General features: G+C 48.2%; 1 protein-coding gene and 1 pseudogene across 3 annotated transcripts in view; one reads left to right on the forward strand and one right to left on the reverse strand.

Moving 5' to 3' along the window:
* LOC130290250 (cytochrome P450 2F2-like) overlaps positions 1-20,397 on the reverse strand; it is a 331,651-nt gene that overhangs the window by 259,934 nt on the left and 51,320 nt on the right. Inside the window, exon 3 of one of the 3 annotated variants that reach the window (XM_056537606.1) lies at positions 16,855-16,975. The exons of 1 other annotated variant lie outside the window; for it this stretch is intronic. The gene's annotated coding sequence lies outside the window, so the exon portion shown is untranslated. Of the gene's footprint in view, positions 1-16,854; positions 17,143-20,397 lie in introns of those variants that run through there. One more of the 3 variants, XM_056537607.1, reaches the window with a different exon arrangement.
* On the forward strand, positions 6,167-6,367 carry LOC130292137 (U2 spliceosomal RNA; annotated as a pseudogene).

A 20,397-nucleotide genomic window follows, 5' to 3' on the forward strand; every position in this document is an offset into this window, starting at 1 on the left:
GTGAGCTGGGTGCGTGCGTGCATTTCCCAGGCGTGGAGGACGGATAGGGCAATCCACCAAGAAATGCTCGGTACTGGCACAGTAAAGACAGAGATTTTCTTCCCTGCGGCGATTCCTCTCTTCCTGGGTCAGGCGAGACTTATCCACTTGCATGGCCTCCTCGGCGGGAGGCCCAGGCGTAGATTGCAACGGATACTGTGGGAGAGGTGCCCAGAGATCTAAGTCTTTTTCCTGGCGGAGCTCTTGGTGTCGCTCAGAAAAACGCATGTCAATGCGGGTAGCTAGATGGATGAGTTCTTGCAGATTGGCAGGAATCTCTCGTGCGGCCAGCACATCCTTAATGCGACTGGATAGGCCTTTTTTAAAGGTCGCGCAGAGAGCCTCGTTATTCCAGGATAATTCTGAAGCAAGAGTACGGAATTGTACGGCATACTCGCCAACGGAAGAATTACCCTGGACCAGGTTCAACAGGGCAGTCTCGGCAGAAGAAGCTCGAGCTGGCTCCTCGAAGACACTCCGGAGTTCAGTGAAGAAGGCCTGGACTGTGGCTGTGGCAGGATCATTGCGGTCCCAGAGCGGTGTGGCCCAAGACAAGGCCTTTCCTGAAAGAAGGCTTACTACGAACGCCACCTTAGACCGTTCTGAAGGAAACAAGTCCGACATCATCTCCATATGCAGGGAACACTGAGACAAAAATCCACGGCAGAGTCTGGAGTCCCCATCAAATTTGTCCGGCAGGGACAAGCGGAGGCTAGGAGCGGCCACTCGCTGCGGAGGAGGTGCAGGAGCTGGCGGAGGAGATGGTTGCTGCTGTAGCAGAGGCAGAAGTTGCTGTAACATGGCGGTCAACTGCGACAGCTGCTGTCCTTGTTGGGCAATCTGCTGCGATTGCTGAGCGACCACCGTGGGAAGATCAGCGAGACTTGGCAGCGGCACCTCAGCGGGATCCATGGCCGGATCTACTGTCACGATTCGGCTTCCAGGTAGTGGATCCTCTGTGTCAGCGAGGGATTGGCGTGGACCGTGCTAGTGGACCGGTTCTAAGAGGCTACTGGTTTTCACCAGAGCCCGCCGCAAAGCGGGATGGTCTTGCTGCGGCAGTAGCAACCAGGTCGTATCCACTAGCAACGGCTCTACCTCGCTGACTGCTGAGAAGGCGTGGGACAGAAGGACTAGGCAGAGGCAAGGTCAGACGTAGCAGAAGGTCGGGGGCAGGCGGCAAGGTTCGTAGTCAGGAAGGGTAGCAGAAGTTCAGGTACACAGGCTTTGGACAACACTAAACGCTTTCACTGGCACAAGGCAACAAGATCCGGCAAGGGAGTGCAAGGGAGGAGACTAGATATAGCCAGGGAACAGGTGGGAGCCAATTAAGCTAATTGGGCCAGGCACCAATCATTGGTGCACTGGCCCTTTAAGTCTCAGAGAGCTGGCGCGCGCGCGCCCTAGAGAGCGGAGCCGTGCGCGCCAGCACATGACAGCAGGGGACCGGGACGGGTAAGTGACCTGGGATGCGATTCGCGAGCGGGCGCGTCCCGCTGTGCGAATCGCATCCCCAACGGCCATGACAGTGCGGCGCTCCCGGTCAGCGGGACCGACCGGAGCGCTGCAGGGAGAAAGACGCCGTGAGCGCTCCGGGGAGGAGCGGGGACCCGGAGCGCTAGGCGTAACAGTTCTCAAATACTGATACAGAAGGTAAATAGGACATCTTTAAAGGGGTATTCCAGGCCAAAACTTTTTTTCATATATATCAACTGGCTCCGGAAAGTTAACCAGATTTGTAAATTACGTCTATCAAAAAATCTTAATGCTTCCAATAGTTATTAGCTTCTGAAGTTAAGTTGTTGTTTTCTGTCTAACTGCTTAATGATGATGTCATGTCCTGGGAGCTGTGCAGTTCCTATGGGGATATTTTCCAATCATGCACAGCTCCAGGGACGTGACATCATCATTGAGCATTAGACAGAAAACTTTAGAAGCTAATAACTATTGGAAGGATTAAGATTTTTTAATAGAAGTAATTTACAAATCTGTTTATCTTTCCAGAGCCAGTTGATATATATAAAAAAAAAAAAGGTTTTTGCCTGGAATACCCCTTTAAATCAACTCTAAATAACTATACAGCTAAATATGTACCAAAGGGGAACAAATATAAATGATTAAAGCTAAATCCTACATGACTGACAAATTATGTTAAAAGAGCAATAAACAACAAAAAAATGGTTTTTAAAAAATACAAATCTGATGGATCAAATATAACATTTAAAAGGTACAAAGAACTTAATAAAATCTGTAAAAACGTAATAAAAACAACAAAAATTCAAAATGAGAGACAAGTGGCCAAAGAAAGCAAAACTAACCCTAAATATTTTTTTAGATATATAAATACAAAAAAAAACAAGGACAGAGCATGTAGGACCCCTTAATAATGATAATGGGGAGGTTGTCATGGGCGATCAAGAGAAAGCGGAGCTATTGAATGGGTTCTTTAGTACTGTATATACTATGGAAGAAGGAGGAGCTGACATTGGCCAGGTCAGTGCTGGTAACACATCATGTAATGTACTGAACTGGCTTAATGTAGAGATGGTACAAGGTAAGTTAAGTGATATAAATGTAAGCAAATCTCCAGGGCCAGATGGATTGCACCCAAGAGTTCTTAGAGAGGTAAGTTCAGTAATATCTGTACCCTTGTTCATGATATTTAGAGATTCTCTGGTGTCTGGTATTGTGCCAAGGGACTGGCGCAAGGCGAATGTGGTGCCAATCTTCAAAAAGGGCTCTAGGTCTTCCACAGGGAATTATAGACCGGTAAATCCAACGTGCATTATGGGTAAATTGTTTGAAGGACTTATAAGGGATTACATACAGGAATAGATAGGGGATAACAGTATTATAAGTGATAACCAGCATGGGTTTACTAAGGATAGAAGTTGTGCTTAATAAAAGCTATGTTTTTGCAGTGGGAATGGAATAAAGGGATTAGTGACCTTGGACATGTCCCTTTGATTAATAGTTTTCTGTATTGTTGACCCTGACCCACTTCTGGGGTACTTGTTTGGGGTAGTTTTTCATTAAAGAAAAAAATGAAATAAAAATACTTAAAAAATTTGGTATTACTGCTTGTTTAACTGTCTAAACCAGTGATTCCCAACCCGAGTGCCGCAGGATTTAGCTGTGAATTTTTCAATTTTATTTTTTTTTTTATTTCCCGACGCGGCCTGTGCGCCTATGACTCACGGCGCCACAGGGGGAAGGGAAGTCTGCATGCGCACTGCCAAAATTGGTGCCCTGCTACACCAAAGAGGGGAAGATGCAGTGGAACTGCAAGCTGCGCCGGATTCCCGTGACGGCTTGCTTAAGGTACTGTACCCTTTCGACTGTACCTTCTGTTGTTACCCCATTTCATCCTTGACCAACCCCGCCCCCCCCCCCCCCGTCGCCCTTGTCCACCCACCGTCACCCATGTCCACACCCCCTTCACCCATGTCCACCCTCGCTGTCACCCATGACCACCCCCCATCACCCATGTCCACCCATCCCATCACCCATCTCCACACCCCCTTCACCCATGTCCACCCCCCGTCACCCATGTCCACTTCCCCCCCATCACCAATGTCCACACACCCCCACTCAGTCTGCTACACCCGTGGTCCTGCCATACAAAGGTGGCTCACCACACAGGGCTTTGTACACTGAGGACAAGCAGGGCTCAGTGTACAGAGCCCTGCTTGTCCTCAGTGTACAGAGTCCTGCTTGTGCTCAGTGTACAGAGGACAAGCAGGGCTCTGTACACTGAGGACAAGCAGGGCTCTGTACACTGAGGACAAGCTGGGCCCTGTACACTGAGGACAAGCAGGACACTATACACTGAGGACAAGCAGGACACTATACACTGAAGACAAGCAGGGCCCTGTACACTGAGGACAAGCAGGGCTCTGTACACTGAGGACAAGCAGGGCTCTGTACACTGAGGACAAGCAGGGCTCTGTGCACTGAGGACGAACAGGGCTCTGTACACTGAGGACAAGCAGGGCTCTGTGCACCGAGGACGAACAGGACGCTGTACACTGAGGACAAGCAGGACGCTGTACACGGAGGACAAGCAGGACGCTGTACACTGAGGACAAGCAGGGCTCTGTACACTGAGGACAAGCAGGGCTCTGTACACTGAGGACAAGCAGGGCTCTGTACACCGAGGACAAGCAGGGCTCTGTACACTGAGGACAAGCAGGGCTCTGTGCACTGAGGACAAGCAGGGCTCTGTACACAAAGGACAAGCTGGGCCCTGTACACTGAGGACAAGCAGGACACTATACACTGAGGACAAGCAGGACACTATACACTGAAGACAAGCAGGGCCCTGTACACTGAGGACAAGCAGGGCTCTGTACACTGAGGACAAGCAGGGCTCTGTACACTGAGGACAAGCAGGGCTCTGTGCACTGAGGACGAACAGGGCTCTGTACACTGAGGACAAGCAGGGCTCTGTGCACCGAGGATGAACAGGACGCTGTACACTGAGGACAAGCAGGACGCTGTACACGGAGGACAAGCAGGACGCTGTACACTGAGGACAAGCAGGGCTCTGTACACTGAGGACAAGCAGGGCTCTGTACACTGAGGACAAGCAGGGCTCTGTACACCGAGGACAAGCAGGGCTCTGTACACTGAGGACAAGCAGGGCTCTGTGCACTGAGGACAAGCAGGGCTCTGTACACAAAGGACAAGCAGGATTCTGTACACTGAGGACAAGCGGGGCTCTGTACACTGAGGAAAAGCAGGGTTCTGTGCAGTGAGGTTCTGTGTCATGCTATGGGTCACACATCAGGATGATTGACAGGGCAGGAGTCTGCACAGATCCCTGCTTGTCCTGCCCTCACTTCCTGTATTTGGACTCCTCATAGACACACAGGCAATAGCTGCAGAGAAATAATTTTTTTCATCCAAAAATATACACATTTTTTAATCAAAGTATATTACAAATATACATATAATAATATTATCTACATTATATAAAACGTTTTTGTTGACGACAGGTACACTTTAACCCCTTAAGGACCCAGCCATTTTACACCTTAGGACCCGGCCATTTTTTGAACATCTGACCACTGTCACTTTAAACATTAATAACTCTGGGATGCTTTTAGTTATCATTCTGATTCCGAGATAGTTTTTTCGTGACATATTCTACTTTAACATAGTGGTAAAATTTTGTGGTAACTTGCATCCTTTCTTGGTGAAAAATCCCAAAATTTGATGAAAAATTTGAAAATGTAGCATTTTTCTAACTTTGAAGCTCTCTGTTTGTAAGGAAAATGGATATTCCAAATTTTTATTTTATTTTATTCACATATAGAATATGTCTACTTTATGTTTGCATCATAAAATTGACGAGTTTTTACTTTTGGAAGACACCAGAGGGCTTCAAAGTTCAGCAGCAATTTTCCAATTTTTCACAAAATTTTCAAACTCACTATTTTTCAGGGACCAGTTCAGGTTTGAAGTGGATTTGAAGGGTCTTCATCTTAGAAATACCCCACAAAAGACCCCATTATAAAAACTGCACCCCCCAAAGTATTCAAAATTACATTCAGTCAGCGTTTTAACCCTTTAGGTGTTTCACAGGAATAGCAGCAAAGTAAAGGAGAAAATTCACAATCTTCATTTTTTTACACTCGCATTTTCTTGTAGACCCAATTTTTGAATTTTTACAAGGGGTAAAAGGAGAAAATGTATACTTATATTTGTAGCCCAATTTCTCTCGAGTATGCACATACCTCATATGTCTATGTAAAGGGTTCGGCGGGCGCAGTAGAGGGCTCAGAAACGAAGGAACGACAAGGGGATTTTGGAGAGTACGTTTTTCAGAAATGTTTTTGGGAGGCATGTTGCATTTAGGAAGCCCCTATAGTGCCAGAACAGCAAAAAAAAAAAAAAAAACACATGCCATACCATTTTGAAAACTAGACCCCTTGAGGAACGTAACAAGGAATTAAGTGAGCCTTAATACCCCACAGGTGTTTCACGACTTTTGCATATGTAAAAAAAATATAAAAAAATTTCACTAAAATGTGTGTTTCCCCCCCAAATTTTACATTTTTGCAAGGGTTAATAGCAGAAAATACCCCCCAAAATTTGTAACCCCATCTCTTCTGAGTATGGAGGTACCCCATCTCGGCCTTTTGGCTAAGATCAAGTGTAGTATCTGTTCTTATCAGTTTTTCATGCCGGTGGGCAGTAACGCCGGTATGGGGCTGGTGGGGATGGGTGCTGCATGGAGGGTGCAGGTGTGCAGGTGTACCAGGGCTTTCCGGGGCTGGTTCTGAGGAATCAGCTCGACAGCTGCCCCGATGTGACCTGATCCCTCCGGGTCTCGCCACGAGGCTGAGAGGGTCTAGAGCCGAGGTACTTTTGTGCCTCGGGGAGAGGTGACCCCGAGGTGCCGAAACTCACTGGGAATACTGGCTCACTGAGTTGAAGCACGGGCACCATAATCTCTTCACCTTGTGGCACTCATCTCTTGATTCCCGGCCTTCTGGCTAGGATCAGAGAAATTTTAATAGATCCGGCCGGATGTCCGGGCAGTATAACTGCACACATTCACTTATTTATTTCTTTATGTCTCACTGTGTCACTTTTTGCATGTTGTGTGTTCACAGGATTTGTCAGGATGAGGTAGCCCTTCTGGGTGTCCCTCCTGGCGGTCTAGGGAAGGTGTGTGTGGCCATTAGGTTCCGCACCTCCCTGCAAACACCCCGGGTACTCCTGCTTTGGCAGGGTACCTACTGTTATCGGCTCTGCGGGCAGATACCTTGGCTAACGCCAAGGGGGATGCCGGGAGCATTTGTGGTCCCTTAGTAGCTTCGGCAAAAAGGGACATCAAAACTGGAACCTCACTGGTACCTTTTGGTCCGGAGGCGAAGGGTAAGGTTTGTTGGGGGGCCTCTCTCCCATCGGAGAAGGGCTTGCGATAGACCGCATCCTTTGTGCACGTTTTTTTTTTAGTGTAACACGTTTGCACTTTTTCTTGCACTTTGGGTGAATCGAGAGCACGTTCCTCGGCTTTAAAAAAATAAATCTATGCAGCCACAGGCCCCAGCATATAGTATAGTGGCAGGGGGGTAACTGTGACCCTTACCACCTTTATAGCTGCGTCACTGCTTGAGTAAATACTAACATGGCCGCCATGACAGCTTCAGCACATGTTTTCAGACAACTTTTTGCAGATCCACTATGTGTTACTGAATTATATCTCCTGTATATTTTCTAATTATTTGTATCTTCAGACATGTATATGCTTTGTGTGGTATATATACCATCTATAGACTGTTCTGTATATGGATTTCAGAGGCCGGGATTTTGTTTATCATCTACAAATCCATGGAGATCCAGGCCCTGAAGAGAAGCATTTGTGGAGTCACCTGCCAAACGTGGATGTTGACATTCGGATGGATGACGTGTGTTGGCAACATCATAACCCCATTGATACAGGTTTGTTTATACAGATTCTGTGGTCTTAGGGCCCCTTAGCTGGTCACCTATGAAGCCCCCTTACCCAGGAGAAGAGCAGCACAGCTGGGGCCATGTATTGGTAGATAACCTGCTGATCTGTAGGTCTTGGGACAGAATGGGCCTGAGCTCACACCCCCTCACAATGATACATAAGGCCCAGTATAAGAATACAGATAATATAATAACACCATTGGCAGATGTAGGATTATCCAGGACACTTACCATTGGCAGATATTAAGTATCCAGGACAATCATATATCTGCTAATGGTGTATAATGATATGGAGCTCTATGTGTTGTCTGATGATAGGTCATCTAGGACAGGATATGTATATTGTGAAATGTCATATTTTCTTTGTTTTCCTCTAGGATTCAGCAATGCTTAATGATAGCTGCCTGGCAGTTTTATCTAGTATGGTCATCTACGGAGGCATATCGTTGGCATCTCAGCTGTACCCAGGCTCCAGGGACCGTAGATGTAGGCGCCTTACCACCACAGTGCTGTCAGTGACCATCTTGCTGGCTAACATTATCCGTATCCTTTACAATTCACTATGTTATGTTATGGGATTAAAGGAAACTCCAGTAAATCCTTTCAGACACCATAATGACTTTTTAGGTTCTGTCCTTTGCCATTGATGGTGGGGGAGCTGGGTTATCTTGTCACTTCTGTTGTCCACCGTGAAATTGTGTTTTTCTACTAAAATATGACCCCATTCTGCAGGGTTGAGGTTATTTTCCTATATACGTCCTCCTTTCAGGGTTATCCTGTAAAATGACAGCAGTATATACCTGCACCAGCGAGTACTGCACACAGGTATGTATATTCTACCACATAGGGCGAACTTCTTCACATGGTTATGGGATCCCAATCCCAGTAATTCCCACCACTGCTTGGTGAATAAAGGGGAAGTCCAAAATGGACAAATGTATAGGTCTGTTTTATTTTCAGTCTTCCAGAATTACGCTGACCATCCTGGAGTGGGTTGTATTGGTCTGCTCATGTATCAGCCAAATAATGCTGTATTGGGACTTCCAGGTCAGTATATGAAATCCAGATTTACAAGGTCTTCTTCACATGTAGCAGCTTTGATGTGTCTGGGGCCTTTATATGTTAGTGAATATGAATAGATACAACATGTCCGGCTCTTCTTTCATTTCTTAGGTTCTTACTATGACATCCAAAAGCAACATGATCGAAGCCGATAGCGTCTTGGCAGTTGATCCATTGACAGTGCCTCTACTAGATCGAGCACTTGAGGATCAACAAGATGATGTGATGCTAGATGAAGCATCATCATGTGAATATATCATAGTAGACCTATTTTCAGCGGAGGATACAGCACCATCAGACTAGGAGCGATAGGTCCCATCCCCCCCCCCCCCCCCCCAAATAAAAATGGATAGATATATCTATCTATCTCATATCTATCTATTGTGAGAAGGTGAAAGGCATGGTGGTTGATGGTCGGTATGTGTCACCAAGGCTCCTGGTCTTGGTGAAGTAAGAGCCGGTATTTATTTAGTGTCTGTGCTGCGATGCAGACTGACACTGTGGCTGTAGTATGGCTGGAAGGCCTATCTGGGACCGCTCTTACTGGGAATGGCCAAGTGTAGGGTGGGGGCCATTCCCCACAATCCAGGCCGCCTTTTGGTGGCCTTAAAGGCAACCTGCTTCACCAGCTGAGGGGATTTGCTAGTTGCAGCACACACTGCCAGAGAGAGCTTAGAGTGGAGTCCTTCCCTAAGAGGTTGGAAGATGGTCAGCAGCCTGCCTGGAAAAGACTTGCTTGATGCTGTATGGCATGGACTCTTGTGTGAACAAACACCTATAGAATACAGGCAGACTTTTGTTACGTTTTCCTTTGTTCTGCATTTAAAGACTGTTTGCCAAGTGTGAATAAAACACTGAACTTTGATTTGAAAAGTACTGTTTCCTTGCCTCTATACTGCAACCACACCTATCTGCAAGAGCGATTCATCACATTTGGTGATGCCAGGGTGTGGGTTAAATTCTGTAATCTTGATTCTTGATAGGCCTATTGCCACCCTTCCCAAGAGCAATATGTGAATGTAGAATAAAGGATTGTCCACAACCCCTATTAACTGGAAACTTGCAGGAACTTTTACTGAAGAATTTCTGTACATGCAGCTATAGTAACAGTCCAGATAACAGAGTCTCTACAGATATAGTTGAGCAGGGATAGACAGTTGGTTGGGATCAGAAAAGCTCAATTTAGCTTCTCAGAGATTTGGCAGCATAAATCCGCTGGATTTAAGGGTGCGTTTAGGTCCAGTAATCTTGCGGGGAGTAGCGGGGAATTGCTTAGTATAACCGCTTTGATATAGGCTGAGGCCGCAAGGCTTTGGCCTAGTAAATTGTCTTGTAAGCTGCGGAGGTCCTACCTCTTCCAGAATCAGCAACCCAAGAGAGCGATCAAGATGGTGCAGCTCCCTTATATGGGCAGGGGCTGGCCATTTTGGATTGGTCCATAACAACTGTCACTCACCGTTACATTGCATTGTGGGTGAACACGTCATGAGAACCTCCAAAGGTCCTGTAGCAAAACCATAGAGTTCTAACCCTAATCACATGACCCGCAGGTCCTGCTACGCTGAACGGGTAGGCATTTGAATATATACATATTTATACTTATATTTATATGAACTTCTATACAAATACAAACTAACCAAGGGGTGACAAGGGGATAACTATAGAAGAGGGACCTCGACGTTCCTAGGGACTCTGACTATGGGGACCTCTACAAAGGTACAGTATGAAATACGGTACCGGGACACCACACAACTATGGACCTCCGTGTACCACCCACAGACGGAATGCCTGGTAGAAAGGTTTAACCAAACATTAAAAAATATGTTAAAGCGGGTGGTGGCTAGAGATGGGAAAAATTGGGATCTTTTGCTGCCCTATCTCATGTTCGCAGTGCGAGAAGTGCCCCAGGCTTCTACTGGGTTCTCGCCCTCAGACATCCACGTGGTCTGATAGACCTAGCTAAAGAGGCATGGGAACAACAGCCCACGCCACACAAAAGTGTAGTTGAATATGTCACTCAGTTGCAGGAACGGATGGAAACAGTGTTGCCCTTGGTTAGGGAACATATGGTAGCAGCTAAGCAATCTCAGAGTAGAGTTTATAATCGTCAGGCTCGGGTTCGGAATTTTAACCCGGGAGATCGTGTTCTTGTTCTGGTACCAGCGGTAGACAGCAAGTTTCTGGCTAGGTGGCAGGGTCCCTACGAAGTGATCGAAAAGGTAGGGGAGGTGACATACAGGGTACACCACCCCGGGCGAAGGAAGCCAGAGCAAGTGTACCATGTAAACTGGTTGAAACCCTGGAGAGATAGGGAGACTAGTGTGTATGACAGCCCCCAGCCAGGTTTGTTAGGGGTGGAGTTTCCCTTCCCTCAGTCTGGTGCAGTTGCCACAGTGAAAATTGCTGACAGCATTTCCTCTGCACAGACTCAGGAGACAAGGGAGTTCGTCAGTAGGAACACAGATGTGTTCTTGGACCTTCCTGGATGTACTTCTGTCATCCACCATGACATAGTCACTGAACCCCAGGTAAAAATACAGTTGAAACCATACCGGGTACCTGAGTCACGGCGACAAGCCATCTATTAAGAAGTACAGCAGATGTTAAAATTAGATGTCATCGAGGAGTCAAAAAGGGAGTGGGCCAGTCCAATAGTCTTAATACCGAAGCCAGACGGTGCGCTGCGGTTCTGTAACAATCTCCGCAAACTTAATGAGGTGTCCAAGTTTGATGCATATCCCATGCCCAGAGTTGATGAGCTTCTTGAAAGGCTAGGACAGGCTCGGTAGTTTTTCGGTTTTGGACCTCACAAAAGGGTACTGGCAGGTGCCCTTGATGGAGCCTGCCAAAGAGAAAATAGCCATTGTCACACCAGAAGGTTTATTTCAGTAGAAGGTGTTACCCTTTGGTGTACATGGCGCTCCCACTACGTTTCAAAGGCTAATGGATATTGTACTTCGGCCACATCGTCGGAATGCCTCAGCTTATCTGGACGATATCATCATCCACAGTACAGACTGGGAAAGTCACCTTCCAAAAGAACAGGCAGTGGTAGACTACCTTAGGAGGCCGGGTTAACTGCTAACCCCAAAAATGTGCCATAGGGTTGGAAGAGACAAATACCTGGGGTTTGTCATTGGGCGTGGAGTTGTCAAACCCCAGGTAAACAAAATAGAGGCTATCCGGAATTGGCTCCGACCTGTCACTACCCGACAGGTGACGTCATTTCTAGGAATGGTGGGTTACTATATGAGATTCATCCCCCATTTTACTATGGTGACTGTGCCCATAACAGACCTCCTAAAGGGATGCAAGTCCGTAATGGTGCGCTGGAACGAACAGGCAGAGCAGGCCCTATATGTTTGTGACACCAGACTTCAAAAGGGAATTTGTGGTACAGACCGATGCCTCTGAGGTAGGTCTTGGTACTGTACTCTCCCAAGAAGTCAATGGGGTAGAGCATCCCGTTGTCTTTCTCAACCACAAACTGACCCCGGCCAAGACCAGGTCTAGTATAGTGAGAGAGAGTGCCTGGCCATTAAGTGGTCACTCGAGTCTCTCCACTATTATCTGTTGGGCAGGAAGTTTTGTCTTGTGACGGATCATTCCCCCCTTAAGTGGATGTGCCAGGCCAAGGACAAAAATGCCAGGGTCACCAGGTGGTTTCTGTCATTACAGAATTTCAAGTTTAGGGTTGAACATAGAGTGGGTCGTTTGCTAGGCAATGCCGATGCCCTATCACGAGTCCACTGTTGCGCCCCCTCAGGCTTGAACAAAGGGGGGGGGGTATGTGAGAAGGTGAAAGGCATTGTGGTTCATGGGCGATATATGTCACCAAGGCTCCTGTGTCTGTGCTGCAATGGAGACTGACACTCTGGCCATAATATAGCTGGAAGGCCAATCGGGACAGCTCTTAATGGGAATGATCAAGTGAAGGGTGGGGATCATACCCCACAATCCAGGCCGCCTTTTGGTGGCTTTATGACAAATACGTTTTTATTGGAGTTTGACAATAAAAATATAACAAGACAGTTTAAAACAATCTATTGCTTACACAGAAGACCTGAATGAGTAGGGGTACACAATTCCATGCAGGAGTGGCCAGCCGTCCCTAAAGAATAAATCGCAACCTCCATAAGGAAGCCGCTACCAGCGCATCCCCATAAACACCATAACACTGCTCACAACAGCCACAACCATCAAAGGGATGCATTATTATAGAGGGAAGGCATAGCCCCCACTGCACTAATTTAAAAACCAGCTCAAAATATCCCCTTATTACCCAATCATGCCGGTCACAATAACACCAATAGACGTACAGTAAAAGGAATACAAGACAAAAGAAAGAAGCAAAGTCGAAGAACACAATAAGAGAAGGGTTCAGTAGGACAAACAGGTAGGAAAAGTAAGAAAAGAATAAGAAAAAAAAATTAGAAAGTCAGGAGGAGGGGAGGCGGGGGAACGAGTAAGGAAGGGAGGGAGGGAAGAGAAGCCACCATGGAAAGGACATATGAACTAACATAACATAAGTTAGAAATTCTGCCGATTCCCTATTACTGTCCCAGGAGGCCCAGACCGCCATAAAGACATCCAATTTGTCATTATCAGTAGCTACCATCTCCTCCATCCTACGAATCCTATTTATCGTTTCTACCAGCTCAACTCTCGTGGGCGTCCCCATAGTCTTCCAGTGGCGAGGGATAACTGCTCTTGCAGCACCAAGAAAGTGCCTCAGGAGACCCTTCTTTGCCCCGGACAATGAGCCAGGCAATAGAGAGAGAAGAGTTATGGCGGGGTCAGGAGAGATCGAGCCCGAGGAAACCCTCGTCCCAGAAGGAATGGATTAGAGGGCAATCCCACCAGGTATGAAGGTAAGAACCCAATCCCTGACCACAACGCCAACACGTCGCCGGTACCGTAGGGAAAATCCTATGTAAGTGGCCAGGACATCTATACCACCGACATAGAACCTTGAAATTACGCTCCTGTATCCTAGAGGAAAGAGAAGCCCTGTGTGTCAGAGTAAAAATCTTAACTATCTCGGAGTCAGAGAAAACACGATCCAGATCCATCTCCCATCGAGCAATAAAGTCTGGTTTGATCGGGTCGTCTACTGTACTTCGCAGCATCGCGTAGACTGTGGAAATGGTATGTATTGGTGGAGAGGAAAGAGTGCACAGAGTCTCAAAACCAGTCAGTGATCTATGTAATTGTGAGTTCGGATGCAGGGATAGGTAGTATGACCGAAGGCGCTCATAGGTAAACCATGAACCAGGAGAGTCAGTATTGAGGGAAGCCAGGGGGACCAGGGTAGAGGAGGTGGTCACCACACGCAATCTGGGAAGGGAAGCAGCGGAACAGGACAATAAGGCAAGGACTGCCGAGTCATGACCAAGAGCCGGATCACTAAACAGAGGAGTGAGGGGTCCAGGGCGGGATGAAATGTCTGAGGTATGTAGGATGGAGTCCCACACCGGCAAAAGAAGGCGTGTGAGAAAAGGAAGAGCAACACTAGAAGGTCTAGACCCCGGAGGCAACCAGGGAAGAACAACAGGATATATCGGAGAAAAATCAATTTCCAGAGCTACCCATTGTTTGGAGGAGGCATGATGGCAGAAATCCAGTATGCGAGAGCAAATCACCGCCTTATAATAAAGACGGAAGTCCGGGAGTCCCGCGCCTCCCCTCTCCCGGCTCCGTATCAGGATCTGATAACGTAATCTAGGACCACCCACGGACCAAATGAATCTGGTTATCATGGAGCGGAGCCTGGAGAAGAAGGACACCGGAATCCGAAAGGGCAGCGTCTGCATAAGATATAGTAAACGTGGTAAAACATCCATCTTGACAACTGCCATCCTGCCAAACCATGAGAGCGTGAGCTTGCCCCAGGAGGAGAAGTCCCATTTCAGTGAGCTCAGTAAGGGGAGATAATTAATATGGAACAAGGAGGAAAGATCAGGTCCCAATTGTATGCCTAAATACGTAATTGTGTTGTGTGGAGTTTTGAAGGGAAATTGGGAGGTGAGCTCAGTAAAGACATCTTGGGGCATGGGGATGTTGAGAAGTTCCGATTTATGTGAGTTAATCTTGAAATTACTCAAAGCACCATAGTCTGCGAACTCGGAAAGAATAACAGGGATGGAAATACGAGGGGAGGAAACATATAACAGTATGTCGTCAGCAAAAAGCGACAGCTTATAAGTGGAGGAACGGAAGGAGAGACCCCTGATGGAGTTGTTCTGTCTCAATGCCACAGCCAAATATTCCATCGCAATCACATAAAGAAGCGGGGATAGGGAGGCAATCCTGCCGTGTCCCATTTCTAACATCAAACGGGGCCGACAGCACACCATTCACCTTAACTTGGGCTGTTGCACCTCCATAAAGGGCCAGGATATGGTTGTGAAACCTAGGTCCCTTCCCCATATGGGCCAAAGCCAGATCCAGAAACTCCCAACCTACTCTATCGAAGGCCTTTTCAGCGTCTATAGAAAGAAGGCAAAGGGGAAGGCCTTTTGATTTGGCTGCGGCAATGAGAGAGTACGACTTCAAGGTATTATCCCTAGCTTCGCGGCCCATGACAAAGCCCACTTGATCAGTATGTATAAGTGAGGGTAGTAAGGGGCCTAAACGTAAGGCCAAGATCTTAGAGTACAATTTGAGATCTATATTAAGGAGCGAAATGGGTCGATAATTACTAAAGCTAGAAGGGTCTTTATTAGGTTTCGGGAGCACCGTGATATGGGTAGCTAGAGCCTTAGGAGGGAAGCGAGCACCATCACTTATAGAATTAAAAGATCGTAATAAAGGAGGAGCTACCATGCCAGGGAACAGTTTACAAAATCGAGCCATAAACCCATCGGGTCCCGGACTCTTACCGTTTTTCAAAACTTTGATGGCGTCGGTCACCTCCCCAAGCTCCAGCGGCCGCTCCAGATGCTCCCAAGATGAGGAGGACAGAGCAGGAAGACTATGGTGGTCTAAGTAGGAATTAGTTTTATCATGCAAAGCAAAAACAGGGAGATCCGAATATCTACCCTTGATATTATATAAGGATTGATAATAGGTTCCGAACTCTTCAATAGTGTTGAGCGGCATAGGCCATATTCGAATTCGCGATATTTCGCGAATATATGGACGAATATTCCTCATATATTCGCTAAATTCACATATTCGTAATATTCGCATTTTATTTCCGCATATGCGAACATTCACCTATGCGAAAATTTGCATATATAAAAATTACCATATGCGAAGATTCGCATATGCGGAAATTAGCATATGCGAATGTTCGCATATGCGAAAATTCGCACGCCAGTCTCAAACAGTAGTATTAGAGCCTTCTTTACACCACACAAGCTGGAAGCAGAGAGGGGTGATCACTGAGATGTGTACTGTGAAAAAAAAAAAAATGACTATTCGTAATTACGAATATATAGTGCTATATTCGCAAATATTCCTGAATTAGCGAATATGCGATATTCGCGAATAAAATTTGTATTGCGAATATTCGCGAGCAACACTACTCTTCAACAATCTGCGGTGTTGAGTGTAATTTGCCGGACGTGGGAGATGTCAGGGATAAGATGTAAGGGGGGAACAATCGTGGGTGTAAAGCCCTGGAGAGCCAGGAGCCAGCCTTGTCAGCGTACTCGTAGTATCCCCTATGCACCCTTTCCCTTAAGCAAAACAATCTCCTATCTGAACAAGTGAGTATCTGTTGTCGAACAGAGGAAATTTGGGCCCTAGTGGCATCATTATAAGATCTCTTATTTGATGCTTCCAAGGAGGCTAGGGAGTCAAAGAGAGTACGTAATTGGCTAGCATGCTCTTTTTTGAGACGGGAGCCATGACCTATAAATATGCCTCGGACCGTACCCTTCAACGCTTCCCATTGAGTAGGCGCCGAGGTAGCGTCGGAGGCATGGATTTCCAAAAATTCAGAGATCACTCTTTTGACTTCCTGCACACATAAAACATCCTTAAGAAGATGATCATTTAGCCTCCAGGAGAACGCACGGGGAGCACTAGGAGATAATTGTATGCTGACAAGGACCGGGGCATGGTCCAACCATACTATCGGGGCAATAGTTGCGCGTGGGGAAAGAGAAAGGAGAGGATGGCTAAGGAACACCATATCTAGGCGAATATAGGATTTATGGGCAGGTGAAAAAAAGGTGAAGTCCCTAACCCTGGGGTGAGTCGCGCGCCACACGTCCACCAACCGGCGATCAAGGAGTTCTTTCCTCAGTTTACGCAAAGCTGCAAAGGACAAAGAGGACTTACAAGTGGATGTGTCCAAGAGAGGATCCCATACCCAGTTGAAATCACCCCCCAAGATTATCTGCGAGGAGCCAGCAAATTCATCCAGAAGATGGAGGACCTTAGAGGCAAAGGAAACCTGTCCCTGGTTAGGAAAATAAACAGAGGCAACGGTGAATACATGGGAGGAATGAGAGAATTGTATAAACACATAGCGACCATGAGGGTCACATGATGATTTCAATACAGTAGGCTGGAAGGACCTATGAAAGGCTATAGACACCCCTTTAGATTTAGAATCAGTAGACATTGTGTGAAACCATACTGGATATAACCGGTCATTAATCACCGGGCAACTAGTAGATAGAAAATGCGTTTCCTGAAACAGGACAATTAACACCTTTTGTTTATGTAGGTACCTAGATATTTGGCGTCGCTTTTCAGGGACATTCAGACCCTTCACATTAAACGAACAGACAGATAATGTATCCATGGTGGTTCACCAAGGGTCAGGGGGACAGGGAGGATAGGGAGGGGCAGAAAAGGGGTAAAAGGGAAGGGTAGGAGAAGGGAAGAGGAGAAAGAAAAGAGACAAACCAAGAGAGAAGATAAGAGAGAAAGAAAGGAAGGACCGAAACAAGAGAAATAAACATATACGAAAAAACATAAAAGTTTTGGTAACAGCACTAACAGTGAACAGAATACTAGCCACTAGGAGAGCAGCATAAGGCGGTATCCCACCCACCGCCGGGTTCTTGGCAGGGCAATACCAGCCCATCTCAGCCCAAGGTAAAGGCAATCTAAGGTATGACCGAACAAGCAGTCAGAAACTATAAATCACCCCAATTACCCTCCGTCTCTGCCATTGAGATGTATTGAGGGGGCGTGTCGGCCGCCGCTTCGTGCGGGGGTGGACACCCGCTATCTGGCCGGAGAGCCGGGGCCCTGTACAGAGAGATCGCAGGGGGCCCCAGCGGTTGGACCCCCCGCGATCTCAAACTTATCCCCTATCCTTAGGATAGGGGATACGTTTTTCACCACTGGACTACCCCTTTAAGTCAGGACCTTGTGTGAAGCGACCAGAGAGGCGGAGATATGAGCTGTAGGCTCCCAGCCCTGCCACTCAACCCAGTACCTGCGCATCCAGAGGCAGCAAGTAGTGCAGTGATTCCCAACCGTGATTTATTTATTTTTTTATTTCCCTCCCCGGCACCGCAGGGGGGAGGGAAGCTACGCTGTGCGTGCGCCTGAGGCTGTAACAAGACCTGCGATGATGACGCCGTCATGTGATCAGTCACATGGAGGAGGAGGAATCACATGATCAGGGGCTGCTGTTCTATGCTTCAGCCTACCCCTACGTCCCCCAGCGTCCCTTAGCTTCCCCCTTCCCCCTGCGGCCCAGAGAGGGGAAGTATGCAAAAGCTGAGCCGGGCCGGTGTAGTGACCCGTGCCCCAGCGTCCCCCTCTCCCCTGCGGCAGAGTGAATAATTGCCCTGCCGGAGTCGGTGCCCTGCCAGAGATTGGAAGAACAGGGAAGAAAAATGGCTTGCTTGAGGTACTGTACCATATCCATTCTCCCCCCCCCTCACCCATGTGCATCCCCCTCCTCACCCATGTGCATCCCCCCTCACCCATGCATATCCCCCCTCACCCATGTGCATCCCCCCTCACCCATGTGCATCCCCCCCTCACCCATGTGCATTCCCCCCTCACCCATGTGAATCCCCCCTCACCCATGTGCATCCCCCCTCACCCATGTGCATCCCCCCTCACCCATGTGCATCCCCCCTCACCCATGTGCACCCCCCCTCACCCATGTGCATCCCCCCTCTCACCCATGTGCATCCCCCCTCACCCATGTGCATCCCCCCTCACACATGTGCATCCCCCTCACCCATGTGCATCCCCCCTCTCACCCATGTGCATCCCCCCTCACCCATGTGCATCCCCCCTCACACATGTGCATCCCCCTCACCCATGTCCACCCCCCTCTTACCCATATCCACCCCCTCTCACCCATGTCATCCCCCCCTCACCCATGTGCATCCCCCCCTCACCCATGTGTATCCCCCCTCACCCATGTGCATCCCCTCCTCACCCATGTGCATCCCCCCTCACCCATGTGCATCCCCCTCTCACCCATGTGCATTCCCCTCTCACCCATGTTCACCCCTCATTGTCCACCCCTCTGACCACATACTTGTCACCCATGTACACCCCTCTTGTCACCCGTTACCACCTTGTCACTCCTGTCCACCCCTCTGTCACCCATGTACATCCCTTTACACCCCTCTGTCACCCATGTACACCCTCTCTACACCCCTCTGCCACCCATGTACACTCCTCTACACCCCTCTGTCACCCATGTACACTCCTCTACACCCCTGTCACCCATGTACACTCCTCTACACCCCTGTCACCTATGTACACTCCTCTACACCCCTCTGCCACCCATGTATACTCCTCTACACCCCTCTGCCACCCATGTACACTCCTCTACACCCCTCTGTCACCCATGTACACTCCTCTACACCCCTGTCACCCATGTACACTCCTCTACACCCCTCTGCCACCCATGTATACTCCTCTACACCCCTCTGTCACCCATCTACACTCCCCTATACCCCTCTGTCACCCATGTACACTCCTCTACACCCCTCTGCAACCCATGTACACCCCTTTACACCCCTCTGCAACCCATGTACACCCCTCTACACTCCTCTGCCACCCATGTACACTCCTCTATACCCTTCTGTCACCCATGTATACCCCTCTACACCCCTCTGTCACCCATGTAAACTCCTCTATACCCCTCTGTCACCCATGTACACTCCCCTACACCCCTCTGCAACCCATGTACACCCCTTTACACCCTTCTGCAACCCATGTACAGCCCTTTATACCCCTCTGCCACCCATGTACACTCCTCTACACCCCTGTCACCCATGTACACTCCTCTACACCCCTCGGTCACCCATGTACACTCCTCTACACCCCTCTGTCACCCATATACACTCCTCTACATCTCTCTGTCACCCATGTACACTCCTCTACACCCCTCTGTCACCCATGTACACTCCTCTACACCCCTGTCACCCATGTTCACTCCTCTACACCCCTCTGCCACCCATGTACACTCCTCTACACCCCTCTGTCACCCATGTACACTCCTCTTTACCCCTCTGTCACCCATGTATACCCCTCTACACCCCTCTGTCACCCATGTAGACTACTCTACAACCCTCTGCCACCACTGTAAACCCGTCTATCACCCCCTACACCCCTCTGTCACCCCCATGTACTCCTCTACACACCTGTCTCCCATGAACACCCCTTTGTTACCCATGTACACTCCTCTACACACCTGTCTCCCATGTACACCCCTTTATACCCCTCTGTCACCCATGTACACCGCTTTACACCCCTCTGCCACCCATGTACACTCCTTTACACCCCTCTGTCACTCCTCTACACAACTGTCTCATATGTACACCCCTTTTTCACCCATGTACAGCCCTCTGTCTCCCCCATACACTCCTCTACGCACCTGTCTCCCATGTACACCCC

The sequence above is a fragment of the Hyla sarda genome, chromosome 9 (genome assembly GCF_029499605.1).
Source record: "Hyla sarda isolate aHylSar1 chromosome 9, aHylSar1.hap1, whole genome shotgun sequence".
In the NCBI taxonomy this organism is placed as follows: domain Eukaryota; kingdom Metazoa; phylum Chordata; class Amphibia; order Anura; family Hylidae; genus Hyla; species Hyla sarda.